At 52.1% G+C, this 12,845-nt stretch overlaps 1 protein-coding gene and 1 long non-coding RNA gene across 3 annotated transcripts in view; one reads left to right on the forward strand and one right to left on the reverse strand.

Annotated features, from left to right (window-relative positions):
* Window positions 1-9,121: 9,121 nt before the first annotated feature.
* Window positions 9,122-11,867, reverse strand: LOC121029432 (uncharacterized). The gene is made up of 3 exons (XR_005789726.1): window positions 11,010-11,867; window positions 10,372-10,508; window positions 9,122-9,457 (listed from the first exon to the last, which is right to left on the reverse strand). It is a non-coding gene; the product is annotated as an uncharacterized LOC121029432 (long non-coding RNA).
* A 641-nt stretch (window positions 11,868-12,508) lies between these two features.
* FOXP4 (forkhead box P4) overlaps window positions 12,509-12,845 on the forward strand; it is a 50,039-nt gene continuing 49,702 nt past the window's right edge. The window contains exon 1 of one of the 2 annotated variants that reach the window (XM_040473449.1): window positions 12,509-12,530. The gene's annotated coding sequence lies outside the window, so the exon portion shown is untranslated. The remainder of the gene's footprint in view (window positions 12,531-12,845) is intronic. The other variant, XM_040473447.1, reaches the window with a different exon arrangement.

A 12,845-nucleotide genomic window follows, 5' to 3' on the forward strand; every position in this document is an offset into this window, starting at 1 on the left:
GCCCGACGCGGGGCTCGAACTCACGGACCGCGAGATCGTGACCTGGCTGAAGTCGGACGCTTAACCGACTGCGCCACCCAGGCGCCCCCCCATTGATTCTTAAAACAGAGCTGCGTTCCTGAACACCTTTGTTGACCAGGCCCATCCCAGGTGACCACCGAATGTCACAGAGCCACCTGGACACCTAGCATCCCGGGCCATGTCCAGACCAGCCTGTCCTCCCACTGGCCAGCCTCTGTCCCCCAGCCAGGGCTACCACAATTGTCCAATCACTCACTGAGCGTAACACGTGTCCCTAGAGCCTGTCTTAGAATCCCCTAAGGTATCCCAGAGAGGCCTTTCTGCAAAATCTCAGACAAGCCACTTAGGGAACTGAGCCTCAGTTTCTCCTCTGTGAAAAGGGTACAACCAACCCTTGCCCTGCCTATTTTATAGGAATGGTGTCAGGTGTAGGGGGTCTAGTGGACATGCACTTGTCTTATAAAGAAATGCCTTATAAAACGCTCCCACAGCCTGCCTCTGAGAATGACACATCACAAAGGGAGCCCCCCACAGGAAGACCTGTGGTACCGGAATCATCTCCACCATCAGGGTGGTTTTCTGTCTCCTTTTCCAGCTTTCCACAATCTCTTCCCTTAGCTTCTTAATGGTTTGATTTAATTCAGGGGGTCTGCAAACGGTGGCCCCTAAGCCAAACCCTGCCTATTTCTGTACGGTCTGTGAACGAAGAATGATTTTTATAGATGAACGAACATTTGCCATCAATTTTATGATAGGGAGCATTACCTTTGAGTTCCAGTCAAACAAAATGTTACCCCTCTCCTCCCCCCAAATCCCATTCTTCTCATTAGCAGATATGGGCTACAAATATTTCACTCGGTTATTTTTTTTTTTTTTTTGTACTCCGTTATCACTGTAATTGTAATCCCGTCAATAAAAATTTTGTGAAAGTTTGTTTTCTTTCTTGTTATAGGAGTCCCTACATAATATCCTTGATTCTGCCTCTTGGCCCACAAAGCCTGAAATATTTACTATCTGGCCTGTTACAGAAATCATCTGCTGGTCTCTGCCTCCACTACTGAACTCTGCCATTCCAGAAACAAGTTGGCCACGGTTTGCCAATCCCCAAATAGAACACTCTAAGCCCTTGGCCATTTTGATTGGTTTGGAGCGAGGTAAGTAAATTCCTAGACAGGTCCCAACAAGCCAGCATTTGCTCGAACAGTTCACCGGCCTGGACTGGGCAGGATGTGAGTCTAAAGCTGATGGGACTCCCTCCAAGGACTCTGAGAACAAAGCCCACCCAGGGAAAGGCAGAGTTAAGCAATGCACAGAACCCAATGGCAGGGGTTGAAGCCCCTGGATCACACATCACCTGCAGGGAACCCTACCCCTTGATTTTTTGGGTTACGCGAGCCAATCGGTTCCCGTTGTTATTTGAGCCTATTTGCGGTGAATTTTCTGATGCTTGCACGGATACAAGAGTATAAAAGAAGAGTGTCTAAGCTAGCTCGGGGCATTCAAGGAAAACGTCCAGGAGGAGGTGCCATCTAAGCTGGGTCTTAGAGTCGACCAGGAAAACAGAAAGAAGAAAAGGTATGCCAAGCAGGGAGCACGACGGGAGGACGAGGAGCATAGCACAGGCCACAGGTCCCAAGTGACAGAGCCGGGAGTGACCAGGGATGGACTCAGAGGTTCAAGGGAGGAAACCTGTGCACCAGGCCAACGTGCTCGAATTTAGCTCTGTGGAGATGGAATTTTTTTTCTGATGTTTATTTATTTTTGAGAGAGAGGGAGAGAGAGCACGAGCAGGGGAGGGGCAGAGAGAGAGAGAGAGAGACCGGGGGATCTGAAGCAGGCTCTGCACTGAAGTTCCACCTGGGGGCTCGGGGCTCGAACTCACAACCACAGTCTGATCAGACCTGAGCCGAAGTCGAACGCTTAACCGATTAACCGCTAAACCTACTGAGCCACCCAGGCGCCCCACGGAGATGGGTCTTAAGCAAGGCATGACAAGCTCTGGTTGGCACTTGAGACTGAACTTTTGACCAATGCTCTTTGGTCAAAAGAGAGGGAGAGAGGAGGTATAGGAACAGGGAGGTATAGGAAGGGATCAGGTTGGAAGTGGGGGGAGGGGTGGCAATTAGGAAGCTACTGGAATACCTCAGGGGGAAGACGATGAAGGTCCAGACCATCAAGAGTGGGGATGGAGAAGAGGGAATGGCCCTGAGAATATTCTGGAAGTCACATCCGGAGGACTTGGTGACTGACTGGATGTGAAAAGGAAGGGATAGGGAGAATCAAGGGGTGACTCCTAGTTTCTGGAGGGACGGGGTGGATCAGGATGCCACCACTGAGGAGAAAATGCCAAAGTGGAGTATGTTTTGGGATGCAGATGATGATTTGAGTCTGGGATACGTTGCATATGCCATCACTGGAGGCTCACAGACGTGGAGGTGGGGGTGAGAGGTCCAGATTGGGTTAGTACTTGGAGCCACCAACCCAGACTTGGTTAAAACCATGCGAGTGGGTGGGACTGCCCAAGAGGACACGCAGCTTGAGGAGAGCAGTGGGTCAAGGCTGAAGCCTTGAGAACACCAAGCATTTAAGAGGGGGGCCATGGGAGATGACACGAATTCACAGAGGCACACGGAAAGGAAAAGTCAAGGAGGAGAACAAAAGGCAGAGTGTGCCAGGCGCTGGCACCCGGCCCATTATCTGTGGGCACATACCTCTAGATGGACAAGGCCGCTCACTGCCAACACCTGCTCTTTGCCAGAGGGTTTTTCTGGCCATGGAAACACTCTTGACTCCAGCTCAGGGCAAGCTGAAAGTGCTGGAGAGTTAACGTGCCCTGAAGCAGCCCTGAACCCACGGCAAAGGGGAGAACCAGTAGATAAATACCCCAGCTTTCTCGCCCTGTGGTATGGACAACTTGAAGCATATCGCATTTATCTTTCGGAGTTCCCGGCCAATGCATGAGAACACTCCCTCCATTGGCTTCCTGGCCTCCCTTCCCACTTTCCCGCTCCTCCACAGGTAGTTCCAGGGACCCCTTCCCAAACAGACTACTTGTGCTGGAATCTTTGTCTCGGTGCCTGCTTCTGGGAGAATCTAAACTTGCCATGAAAACCAAACGAGTAGAAACTTTCAAGATGTTCCCTCCAGGTAACTTCTGTCTTGAGGGAATCAGGGCCTCACTGCCCCCGTGCTCACCTCTACGCTCACAAAGAGGCAGGCCAATTATTGCCCTGCTCCCAAGGTTCTCGGGGGGGCTTTCTCATTCTGAGGATGAGCAAACCTCACTCTCAAAAAATCCTTTCTGGGGCGTCTGGGTGGCTCTGTTGGTTGAGCATCCAACTCTTGGTTTTGGCTCAGGTCATGGTCTTAGTGATTCATGGGTTTGAGCCCACTGTCAGTGCAGAGCCTGCTTGGGATTCTCTCTCTCCCTCTCTTTCTGCCCTCCCCCGCTCGCTCTCTCTGTCTCTCTCTCAAAATAAACAAAGTTAAAAAGAAATCCTTTTCCTCTCTCGTCACCTCAGCCCCTCCTGTGTTTCGGGGTTCCTGTGTGCAGGGAAGAGGGGTCACATTCTCTTGAATAGTGCGGAGGCTCAGAAAGGACTCCCTCGGCCTGAGCACCCTCTTCCTTGTACCCCTGGCTCAGCCCTCTCCTTTTCCAGCACTCTGGCACTTTTTTCCATTCGTCACATGTCCAGGCTGGCAGGTTCTCTTTCTGTCTGTGATCCAGGAACTGGCTCTGACTGCCAGCAGTGACCCACAAGGGAGGCAGGAAGGGCTGGGTGGCCTGGAAACACTCCCCACTTCCAACCTAACTCTCACCTCTTATCTCTCAAGGCACGAAACCAAGGAGAATGGCCTTGAACCAGACTTCTGGGGGGCAGGGAGGAAGAGCCCTCAAGAAGCCATATGGTAGTGCAACAAAGTGGACACATGCTGTGTACCAAACCAGGGTGTGGACACAGGCACTTTGCTCATGTCATCGGGGAACTGGGCATGAGTTTCACTGAGCTGTGGTCTTATCACTTGTAAAGCGAGGTTAATAACACTACCCACCTATAAATTGGTCCAGTGTGGAAAACAGTATGGAGGTTCCTCAAGAAAGTAAAATAGAAATACCATAGGAACCAATAATTACACTACTGGGTGTTTACCCAAAGAAAACAAAAACACTAACTCGAAAAAATATATGCACCCTATGTTTATCGCAGCATTATTTACAGCAGCCGAGATACGGAAGCAACCTGTGTCCACCAATAGATGAATGGATAAGGAAAAAGTTGGGTGTGTGTGCATATACACACACACACACACACACACACACACACACACACACACGCACCCCCTGGAGTATTACTCAGCCATAAAAAAGAATGAGATCTTGCCATTTGCAACATGGATAGACCTGGAGGGTATTATGGTTAGTGACATAAGTCAGACAGAGAAAGACAAATACCATACGATTTTGCTTACATGTGGAACCGAAAACAAAACAAAGCAAAACAAATGAGCAAACAAAGAAAGCAGAAACAGACCCCTCTGTACAAAGAACAAAATGATAGTTGCCACAGAGAGGAGGGGAGTGTGGGGATGGGCCACATGGGGTGAAGGGGAGTAGGAAGGACAGGCTTCCAGGTATGGAATGAATAAGTCACAGGATGAAAGATGTCGCATAGGGAAGATAGTCGAGGGTATTGTAATAGTGTCATATGATGACAGGTGCCAGCTACACTTGTGAGCACAGCATAATGTACAGACTATGGAATCGCTGTGTTTTACACCTGAAACTAATATAACGTTGTGTCAACTATACTTCGATTTTTTTAAATGGGGGGGGGGAGTGGGCCTTACGTATGAAAGATGCACAATACCACTCCCAATGAAGGAAATGCAAATTTAAAGCTTTTTTTTTATTTTGAGAAAGAGCAAGCGAGTGGGGGAGGGGCAGAGAGAGAAGGAGAGAGAGAGAGAGAGAGAGAGAGAGAATCCCACGCAGGTTCCAAGCTGTCAGCGCAGAGCCTCACTCAGGGCTTGAACTCGTGAACCATGAGATCATGCCCTGAGCCAAAATCAAAGAGTCGGACGCTTAACCGACTGAACCGCCCAGGCACCCCTGGAAATACAGATTTAAAAAAAATCACAGTGCCCACCTGACTTAGGCTGGATTCCCCCAGAAGGAGCCCCCGAGACAACTATTCCAGTATATGGGGCTGATTCAGGAGGTAAACGCCAGTAGAGAAGTGAAGAAGTAAGACAAGGAAGAGAAGGAAGGTGATAAAGGGTGGGGGGCTCTCCCAGAAGCGGTTAATGCCCCTGCACTTCTGGCCTCCCACACAGTGGTAAAGTGGATTTCAAGGCCCAGAGGGAGCCTTCAGGCAAGGACAGGCAGGTGTTGGTGACTAAAAGCCTTAGGAGTATAAGAGGTCGGGGGAAGGCACAGGAGTGGGGCACCAACATAATATATTGTATCATCTCTGAGGGCTGTTAGGAGGTGAAATGAGGTCACACATGAAGAATGCTTAACACAGTGCCTGATGCACAGTTGGTTCATCTCTAATTGAGATCCAGCCTCACTCCAGCCTCCTGATGCCTGGCTCCAGAGACTTCCTGCTGCCTAGTGACCACGAGGAAGGTCTTGGAGACTGGAGGGCCAGGGGTCAAGAGAAGAAGGGACTGGAGGAGAGAAGGCCAGAAAGAAGAAGGGGTACAAAAGAACCAAGAAGGAGGTGGGCACAGCCCAGACCTGGCATGGAATGTGATTCAGGACACAGTATGAAAGCCGCAAGAAAATGTGTGAGCTCCACTCCATGGGCCCAGCTGGACACCACACATAATGAGCAATGTGTAAAAACTCTCTCTTATCTCCTCTCATATCCACGCTACATCTGTTGCCTCTGCCATTTGGGGCACTGCCTTCTAAGAGAGAGAGAAAAAGAGAAAGAGAGAAAAAGAGAGAGAAGAAAAAGAAAGAAAGAAAGAAAGAAAGAAAGAAAGAAAGAAAGAAAGAAAGAAAGAGGAAGGAAGAGAGAAAGAGGGAGAGAGAGGGAGGGAGGAAGAAAGGAAGAAAGAAAGAATCCACATTAGGACCACTGTGGGGATCAGAGATACATATCAGATACATATCAGAAATGCCTGGTATATTGGGGCGCCTGGGTGGCTCACTTAGTTAAGCATCCAACTTCGGTTCAGGTCATGATCTCGCTGTTCAGGGGTTTGTACTGAGCCTGGAGCCTGCTTTGGATTGTGTCTCCCTCTCTCTCTTTCTGGGGGGGCCCCGCCCCCCAACTCACACTCTGTCTTGTCGCCTGCGCTCTCTCTCAAAAACAAATAAACATTAAAAAAAAAAAAAAAAAGGCCTAGTATATAATAGACGCTTGATAGGTGGTAGCTATTCCCAGTGTGAGGCTACCTTGGCTTTGACTTTCCTCCTTTACATCCCATCCCATCTCACCCTCCAGCGCCAGTGGCTGAGACCTCAAACCCTAGGCTTTCAAGGTTCTCCTGGGAAGGAACGCTTCCCTTGCTCAGCAGAGTTCTGAAGGCATCCTCATGGACCAGCAGAAGGGGAGCAGGAAGAAGTGTGGAAAAGAATGGAAGCACAGCCTTCTGGGAGGAGGGGTGCCTCTGAGGGTGTGAGAGTGCCACCTTGTCCTGCCCCAGCTCCCTTGACGCCCCCAGCCCTGTCCCTCCATCAGTGAAGACGCATTTCCTGCCCAAGTTCTACAACCAACCCCCAGCCGATGCCTTCAGGGCACCAACTTGCTCTGCGGTATATCAGGCTTTTTTTTTTTTCTTTAAGCTCTGCTCTAAAGTATCTAATCATAATAAAATGCAATCAACAAGCATTTACTGTGCACGTACTATGCAAAACACACTGTGCTGGGTGCAACAGGAAATTCCAAAATGACTACAATTGTAAGCCGCTGACCTCAGTTTGTTATGTAGTTGGAGAGATGAGGCATAAATGATTAAACAGTTAACAAACAACAGAATGTGTTACAAGTTCTTAGGTGCTTACTGAATAAAAGTTAGCCAACAAGGCATTGTAACAGGAGCGCGGAAGGGGAGAGGGAAGGAGGTGCAAGCCGGACAGGTAATCAAGGAATAACAACCCAGCTCCAATCTACCCAGTGCTGAGACTGAGAAGCCCACGTGACTTACACCATGCCTCCCCACCTCTCTGCCTGATCATGTGTCTCTCCATTCAGCAGCTGAAAAAACCCAGTAACCCCCCACCGGCCCCTCCGCTTTGGGATTTCAGGCTAGAAAGTGACAGAATTGGGATTAAAATCCAAGCATCTTCACAAGGAAGGAAATCATGGGGCAGCTCCCAAAGGGGATGAAGGGAGAAGGGGTTCTGTCCTCTGAGCCTGCTCCTTGCCTTGTCGCCAGGCACACCCCTTCTTCCGTGAATGGCAGGGTGCCATGCACAGGGGAGGGGAAGGGCAATGGGTGTGCTCCTGGTGTGTGTCCTCCTCTATCCCTCCAGGGAAATCTCTCCACAGAGAAGTCTCATTTGACCCAAAGACACTGTGTTCTAATTGATGGAAAATTGTCCACTGCTTGTCAAGTTATTGTTCATTTCCTGGTCCTTAATGACTGATTTTCCACCAATTAGCCTAGAGTCCCATGCCCGCCACCCTATGGACAAGGCCCAAGTCTCTGAGTCCCTAAAAGTGACTGCAGGGGGCCCTGCAAATATCTCCCAGGGCCCAGGCACGAGGCCAGCCTAGCACCAAGCAGGGCAACTGGGTTCCGCCCCCAGTCCTAAGTGCCCTCCACCTCATAGCCCCTTGGGATGGTTCCCCACACAGTGCATGGTCCTCTACTCAGGGCAATATGGTAAACTGATAAAGCTTCCCCCCCCCCCCTCCCCAGGGCTAGGAGCCTCCCTTAAGGGGTGTGTGTGTGTGTGTGTGTGTGTGTGTGTGTGTGTGTGTGTGTGTGTCTAGAGAGTGTCTTGAGGGTTCCTGGCACAGTTCATTAAGATATCAACCCTTAATGAAATATTTCTTTGTTTAAATCATCATTTATCTTGCGGAACAGAGGCCTTTGTGGCAAAGGAAAAGGCTGCCCCCTCCCATCCCTCCCCCACCTCCACCGAGCACAGACCCAGGGTCTTTCTGAGTCAGAAAGACTGGGAAGCAGGGTGGGAGGAGCAGCTGGGAAATGAGGAGGGGAGAAGATTCCAGAGTGGAGGAACCACAGGCGGAAAGGGGAACAACTTGATTGAGCAGGAGGCAAAGGAGGAGAGAGAAACAGAAGGCCCCCGGGGGGTGGGATGGGGGAGGGGAGGTGGACACAGAAGGAAGTCCACTGCAGTGTGACCACAATGGCCAAAGGTTGGAAACAACTCAACTGTCCATCACTGGGAGGCTGGGCAAGGAAACCAGGGCACCTGCTAGAGTGGAATGCTCTCCACCAGCCTTTTCAATGATTGACCTAGAGATACATGTAGCAAACCTAAATTAATCTCCCCAGCATGGAGTTCAGTAATAAACACCAAGAACAAAAAGTAAAAGCAAGGAGCAGAAAGATACCTTCTATTTAAAATTTCATGATACCCAAGCGACACTAAATGATGAATAGTATAAAACTTAATTTGGGAGGGCTCCCTCCAACTGCAAGGAAGTGGCTACCTCTAGCAAGGGAAGGATAGAGAGAGACTAAAAGGGATATGGAGAGGTCCTCAATTCTATCAGCAACAACGCTGAAGCTTTTTAGTTGAAGCATGAAGAAAGGCACGCAAATCAGGACACATCAGCTCAAGTAATTTTCACACAGTGAGCAGAACCGTGCCACCAACTCCCAAATTCAAAAAACCCCAAACAGGGGCATCTGGGTGGCTCGGTCAGTGGAGTCTTGATTTCGGCTCAGGTCATGATCTCACGGTGTGTGGGTTTGAGCCCCGCGATGGGCTCTGTGCTGACAGCTCAGAGCCTGGAGCCAGCTTCGGATTCTGTGTCTCCCTCTCTCTGTCCCTCCCCACTCGCGCTCTCTCTCTGTCTCTCTAAATAAATAAATAAACATTAAAAAAAAACAAACTCAGAACATGCCCATGCCCAGATTCCCCCCCCCCACCCCGGAACCCCTTTGTACGCTCTCCCAGTCATGTCCCCTCTCTCCTGAGTTCTAATGTTATCAATCCGACCAGTTTTTGAATTTCAGATAAATGGATTCACACTGGCTGCTTTCTCTTACGGCTTGTCTTGTTCTTATGCACAACATTCTGTGCGTGAGATTCCTCCACGGTGCTGTGCGTGGCGACGGCTTATTCATTCTCCTTGCCAAGTACTCGCCCGTGTATGAGAATACCCTGATACGTCTACTTATTGCAGTGCTGCTGGGCACATCCTTGTGTACGTCTTCTGGTGAACATGTCTGCATTTTAGGACTGGAGTTGCCGTGTTAGGCTGGAAAGTTTAATTCCGCAATAAGGCTGAGGGAAAAAAAGTTAAGACCCAGTCGGTCAGATGAACGGAAACATAAAGTATCTGGGCCTAGATGTGTTGGGACCGTGGGATTAACGAGAATACTATTTTTGGACACACACCTACCACCACGCAGGAGCGTCAGGCTGGTATGAGGAATGAGCTCACCCACTAGTCCACTTCATCCCCACAACAGGGAGGCAGTGGACCCCGGGGGAGGAGCTTCTGCTTGGGAGCAGGAAGATCTGGGAGCCCACCCCTGCTGCAATACCTCCCAGCTGTGTGGCATGGGGCAAGTTGCTTGACCTCTCTGAACCTCAAGTCCCTCACTTATAAAATGAGAAGAGCCACCATGTCTGGGGTGATAGAGCTCAAAAGCATGTGAGTCAAGTGGCTGGCATGCAGCCAGCAGCTAGTAAGGGTCAACGGCTGTTGTATGCATGATGTGCATTTTTGTGAGGTCAGAATTCTGCATTTGTAGGTGAGGAAAATGGGATTTACAAAAGGGAAAGGGAGCATTTGTGGAAAGCTGGATGATTTGCCCATGCCCTCTCCTGCCAACCATCTAAGGAGCCATTCTCTCAGTGTTGTGGATGAGGAAACTAAGGCCCAGACATCACGTAACTTGCCCGGGTTACACTGCTGGCAAAGACAGAGGCTGAAGTTCAACCCAAGGCCGCCTCACACCAGCCCAATCTGAAGCCAGCTCCAGGCTCTGAGCTGTGAGCACAGAGCCCGACGCAGGGCTTGAACCCATGAACCGAACCGTGAGATCATGACCTGAGCCGAGGTCAGCTGCTTAACCGACTGAGCCACCCAGGCGCCCCCAAGGGCTACTCTTTTGAACCTTTTCTCAGAGCTCTTGTACCAGAAGGAAAAGCTTTGAACTGGCTGCTTTGATTTCACGGTGTTAATTCTGTACCTTTTTCTGGTGAGGCCTCGCCTTCCTCACCAAAATGCCCTTTAGGGGAGGATAAGACAGGATCTTTGCCTCTCTCGTGTCCCTAATGTGACTCACAGGGTGCTGGAAACTGAGTTGGCCTGGAGATGACCGGTAACCTGAAATGAAAGCCAAAACAACCCAGGGAACTCTACTGGGGCAAGGGAGCCCGTGTGGGAGGGACGGAGGGCTGCTGCAAGAAAGCCATGTGAAAAGGACTTGTTGGGGCTGAGAGCCAGAAAAGAGGTGGAGAAGCCCACCCCACCTCCCCTCTGCAAAAATCCCTTCTTTTCCACTGAAAGTCCTGAGATGTCACCCCACCCCAAGCCTCTGCAAAAATGATGGGAAGGAGGCCTGAGGGGCACGGCCACTGCCCAGCTGGGCTTACACGAGGGCCTGCCAGCCCCAGGCCTGGCCCAGACCTGTCCACCCACCCTGACTCCCACCAGAGCTGCCTCCCCATGGAAGATAAATTGGATCACGTTATCAAGAGCTTCCTTCCTCTGCAACCGCACTCCTCCTGAGGTAAGACTCCAGCAGTACTGCTCTAGAAGCCTCCGTGAGGTTCTTCCCTGTCCTCATGGAAGCGGCTCCGGTTGGAATCCTGCTTCACCACTTACCAGCTCTATAAGCCTGGGCAGATGACTTCATCTTTCCGTGCCTCAGCTTTCTCCTCTGTAAAATGGGCATGACGGCACTATCCACCTCATCAGGTTATTGAGAAGATGACACGTGTCTTCTGCCTGGCCTGTGGCAGGACTCGAACATTTGCTGTGGTTATTGCTACTGCCATGGCTGCGCTGGGAAGGACACCGTGGCGCCCATATGAATGACCCTTAGAACACTCCTTCCAACAATCTCACACCTAGATACCCGGATGGTTCCAGCTGGACCTAAATATGCCCATCACGCCCACACAGCAAGGCAAATACATAGGATTCTGGACCTGGACAGGCACCACTAACTTACAACTACTTCTGACTATTTGTACCCAACAGAAGAGGGATGGAATAATTGATGAACAACCCAAAAGGGAGCCTCCTCTCCTGACATCCTTTTCTTCCAAGCCCCATTGGAAAGACTTTCTCCTCCGAGAAATCCTTCTCTCCCCAGGCCACAGGACTGACTCACCCTGAGGACCCCCAGCTCACATTCCACAGGGGCCTCAATGTGCCTGCCCTATCTCCACCTGCCTCCTGTGATTTGTACCAGGAGAGTCTTCAAGAACCACCGTCTTCCTGCCCTCCTCCCGCAGCAAGGCCCGCCCTCCCTCCCTTGCTCAGGGGCACTCCTTGAAGATCTCTGGGGGCGTCCTTCACCTCTCCCCACGCGCAACACGGAGACAGACAGGAGATGTTTGGGGGGTGGAAGATTTATTCAGATTTCCACGGGTCTCTGAGCAGAGCGGCTGCTACCAGCAAACCCTTCTGCGTTGGAATCTGGGCCTTTCCCCATCTGGGCTCCCCCCACCCCATCCCTGCCCCCACCGAAACCCAACAGACGCCACTGCCTCCACCACTCTCTCTCCAGCCCCCCACCCCACCCTTCCAGCCCCCCAGGCAAAGGCTCTGCGCTGAGCTTTGTTTGTAATCTAATTTGCCCGGATAACTGCCTCGACTTTGCACCTCGCTTCTCCCGCGTGTATCCGGCTTTGGGCCCCTTCTTCACCGGTTCGCAGAGCACTTTCTGGGAAATTCCCCTTCCGGAAAGGGAGTCAGCGCTGGCCGGGGGTGAGCGTTACAAAGCCCAGAAGGAGCCTCCTCGCCTCCCCCACCCCCGGGTCAGAAAGCTCACCTCCAGCCCCCACGCAGTGGCGAGCAGGGGGGAGGCCAGGAAGAACCCGGGCCGATACCGGCCCCGGGCTCCGAGCCCCGGGCCACTCCCCGCGCCCAGCGCAGCCCGCTGGGAACCAATGAACCGTGTGGGAGCAGGGCTCGGCCGTACCTCCAGACTCCAGGGAAAAGCTGGGGTTTGCCAAGCGCGCCACAGGATTCGAGAGGGCAGAGAGGATCCCTAGGGTCTCTCCACCTCCCGGCTTTCTCAGGTCCGCAGTCCCGTGTCTTCTCCCCAAGTCCCCACTTTCCTTCCCCTAAAGTTCGCTCCACGTGGTGTTCTCTCGCCCCGCCGGGCGGCCTGGCCGGGTGAAAGCGGCTGCACCTGCTTTAGGCGAATTATGGTAGCGCTAGAAGTTGGTCTCCCCTCCCTCCGCCGCTCGCTCGCTCCCTCCTCCTCGGCTCTCCGCGCGCTCCCTCCTTCCCCCTCCACCCCGCGTCTCCCGCCCCCTCCCGCCCCGCCCGCGCGCCGCCCGCTCGCAGCCACTCGCAGCCCGGGCTCAGTCGCAGCCCCTCGGAGTCCAGAGCCGGCCGCCCCTGCGGACCGGACAGCGCGGCCGGAGCCCGGGACGGAGCCCCCAGCCCGCGAGGAGGGCGCGGCGCAGGCGGCGGCGGCGCGGCGGG

This window comes from Herpailurus yagouaroundi, unplaced genomic scaffold (genome assembly GCF_014898765.1).
Source record: "Herpailurus yagouaroundi ecotype Mexico unplaced genomic scaffold, PumYag 139, whole genome shotgun sequence".
Taxonomy (NCBI): domain Eukaryota; kingdom Metazoa; phylum Chordata; class Mammalia; order Carnivora; family Felidae; genus Herpailurus; species Herpailurus yagouaroundi.